The sequence below is a fragment of the Vigna radiata genome, chromosome 11 (genome assembly GCF_000741045.1).
Source record: "Vigna radiata var. radiata cultivar VC1973A chromosome 11, Vradiata_ver6, whole genome shotgun sequence".
In the NCBI taxonomy this organism is placed as follows: domain Eukaryota; kingdom Viridiplantae; phylum Streptophyta; class Magnoliopsida; order Fabales; family Fabaceae; genus Vigna; species Vigna radiata.
Window position 1 is genome coordinate 14690795 of NC_028361.1, and position 4028 is coordinate 14694822.

Genomic DNA, 4028 nt, shown 5'->3' on the forward strand with positions numbered 1-4028 from the left:
CGATACTCGGACTTACCCGTTTATATTACTTGATAACGATTTGGTACACTTGCTAGGGACTTAACAGCGGTATTACCATAATCAAGGAATTCCCCCCAGTTCATGACATTACTGTACGTTCCCGTATCAATAAAGACAAACAACATTTACCGAATGAGTTAAACGATAAAAGCACTAAGCAAAGGTAAGGAACTCAACAATTGATAAAGATAAGCATATGCAAGCATATAAAGAAGAAAATTTTGATATAAGAGAGTTTCAAAAGATTTCATTGTTCCCCAACAACTTGGGGTTTAGTTCACCATAATCATGGTGAAACTAGATGAAATACAATGAAAGAATGGAAGAAATAACCCCAAACTTGGTAGATTGGGGCCTAAGCAACCAAGGAACCTCCTCGAAGGTGTGTGGAATAGCTCTCGACATTTCTCTCTGCCAAAAGATTGAGTTTTGATTCGCATTGGGGCTATATATAAGCCAAAAAGATAACAGAAAGATTACGGAATCTGAGCTAATAAAAACAGACAACCGCCCAGGCGCCTAAGTAAACCGCTCAGCGGTTTCCCCTTTAGCCGTTGGACCGCTCAACAGTCAGTTTTACCGTTGAGCAGTTTGCCCTTGATCACTCTGGACGATCAACGGTCCATTCTGGCGCTCAATGGTTCACTTGACCCTTCTTTTCATCCTTTTTCTTCCTCTTTCACGGGTCTAAGTCCACCTTACTTCACTTCCATCTTCAATTCACCTTAAAACCCTGTAAAACAATGTAAAAACAAGCATAATATCTCTAAAACCAACTTTTGACTCTCTCATGACTCAACTAAGTGTTTTACTTGATTTTAAGCTCATTCTAAGCCATAAAGGGTGTGTTTTGATATCAAATTTAAGTATGAAAATAACGGTTTTTAGACCGTTATCAGCGACGAAGACCTGAATTTGATGAATGTCATTGACAATGTATTCCCTGGAGGTTATCAACTCCTATATCGCTTCCACATTCTGAAAAATGTGAAAGCCAAGTGCAAAATATTAATGGATTATGTTGAGGCATGGGATGTTGTGATGGAAGTATAGAAAAATGTCAAGGATTGTGAGCAAGAGTTAATTTTTACTAACTATGTTGATTGCCTTCAATATGCTTGTAGTTCATCGCCTTTATTCTTCGAATATGTGAATCAAACTTAGATTATTCCGTGCAAAACATACTTCATAAAGATGTCGACAAACCGAGTTATGTATCTAGGAAACACAACAACAAACAAGTATGTTTTAATTTTATTTTTTATTTACTTGTCTTTGTTATATGTTTTACGATATTGTTTATGTTATGGTTATCAGGGTTGAGTTTGTTCACTAGAGCCTAAAGTAAGTACTAGACACTAGTATGAGAGATCTCTGTTCTTATTGGATACTATTCATAATGTCATCATCTTGTAACATAGTTAGATAAATGTGTCTTTTGATAAGTGAAGTTTTTAAAGGAACTAGACACGTCATCTAGTGTAACAGTCATCAAACCCACCGGGACATGGAAACTGTTTGCCTCAAAATGCCATCTCTCAACGAATACCAATATTAAACCCTTGTTGGCATAATATTAGGAAATATCATATAGAGGCATCAAACTAGAATTCAACACAAAATGTTGAATTCCCTCATGGCATGTTCCAAATATTATTTTCTTTTGCCAATGCTACAAAATACTAGTAACATAAGTCCATTCAAACAACTCATTAGCCATTAAAATTCAAGTATTGTACTACCTTGGCCTTGCCACAAGGCATATATGCAACATGACCCGCATAGTAAGTCAAGAGTGATTTATTGTGTGGTCTTCCTAGAAATCCACCTACTTTGTTCTTGATTAACATCACCCCGCTGCTTAACAACATAATCCTGTTGTTCGATAACATTGTTATGCTCCTCATGAACATCACATCAGTTTCTTAAGGCCGCTTTCTACAAGCTAATGTTGTACACACTACAAATTTCAAACCTCAAATGCACAAATCTAAATCAAAAGGAAAAACAATGTATACCTGGTTTCGCAGTCGTCGTAAGATGAAGAAAAACCTTCATCTTTGTCCACTCACCAACAAATCTTCACCATCGGGTGTTGCTATAACCTTTAACAGAGGAAAGGGTAGCAAACAAGGGTGCAACATTGTGAAAAGGAAATGGTAGCAAGGGGTGCAACAACTAGGGTTTACTTTAAAATTTTGGGAGAGTAAATGTGTGTGGTGGGTAGTTTTGTGTGATTCATCAAGAGAGAGAAAAAGTAAAAAAGATTTTACCTTAAGTGAAATTTTTTACCCTGCATCAAAAGGGCTAGTATTGGTATTTTGTTTTTTAAATTTAAAGATACAGGAAGAACTTGAAGAGGTGTAGTGAGAAACATCCTTATAAGTGATGCAAACAAACACATTGAGTTAAATTCTACTTTATGGGTTGGGCTCCTTTTGGATTTTGGGTTGAGATCCATAAGATGATTAACAATATGTGTGAATCTTTTCTGGACATCATAGATAGTCTCACCATCCTTCATCCTGAAAAGTTCATACTCTTGTATTAGGGAGTTCTTTCTTGCTCTCTTTACTTTGCTCGTGCCTTCATGAGTTACCTCTAAGACATCCCACATTTCCTTTGCAGTTTTGCATTGAGATATCCTGAAAAATTCATCAACTGTTAGTGTAGAGGCAATAATATTTCTAGCTTTAATATCATATTAAGCTTTTCTATTTTCATCTGCAGTCCATTCAGTAAAAGGTTTAATAACAGTCTCTTTATCAACAGTTTTATTAGGCACATAAGGACCATTCAATGTAGGATCCCAAATTCCTTTATCTACAGATTCAAGAAAGATTTGCATACGAATTTTCCAAAATGGATAATTTTCACCAGCAAACAGAGGTGGTCTGTTTGTTGAAGCACCTTCACCAAAAGTTTGAAAACAGGAAGTCATCCCCAGGTTTATAGTCGAATCAATGAAAAACAGAGTCGACTAGGTTTTCAAATATCTTAAGAAAACCAACTCTGGTGCCAATTGTTGGAAAACAAGTAGGCTTCTTTTTACACCAAGAGGGGGGGGGGTGAATTGGTGAGTTTTCAAAATTAGAGTATTTTTGCAATCTTTAAAACAAAGTATAAAACTTTACAAAACTTTCTTGAATCGCAAGTAATGAAAATTGTATGCAGTGGAAAAACGTAGTTGACTACGCAAATGATAAAGTCGACTGTAAGTAAAAGATCAGGGATAGAAAAATTCAAACACTGGTTTTTATACTGGTTCGGCCTCAATGCCTACATCTAGTGTCCTTCCAATACGAGGAAGCAATTGCACTATAATGGTCAAGGTTTTTACAACAAGGAATTTATAGAAGACCTCCACGTCAAAAATATAAATCTCCTCTCTAACCCTCTAACCAAAATATAGCTAATAGAACACAACAAAACTTGTAGCAAGATGTCCCCTCTCCTACAATTTGCCAACCACTTTTAATAGTCCTCAAAGTGAACCAGATTCCACGAATCTATCCCCTCTAATCACAACAGTTTACAACAGCAATCACCAATGGATGCTAACAATAATCTTGATCAACCAAAGAACACCCCAATGTGCAAATATGTGATCAAGCAATGTGTGCGCAGTTAGTCTCCCTTTGAATATCTTTCAAGAAAGATCACCACCGTCTTCTTGGAGAATTCTTGGAGCTCTATAATCTCTGAGAATTAATCTAAAATAGAATCTAAAAGTGTTAGATCAAATTTCCCAAAAGTCTTAGAACAAATTCGTGTTTTGACTATTTATAGAATTCTGTTAAAAAGACATTCTCATAGTCGAATAAGCTACTAATTCAGTCGACTGGGTTATGACAATTATAACGGATAAGTCAGACCAGTAGCATTTAGTCAACCAAAATAAAATCTCATTTAATACAGTTGACCTACTATTCAATGCTCAACTAATTTTGAAAATATAGTCGTTACTGTTCATGAGCATAACAAAATTTCAAAGTAAACAACTAATA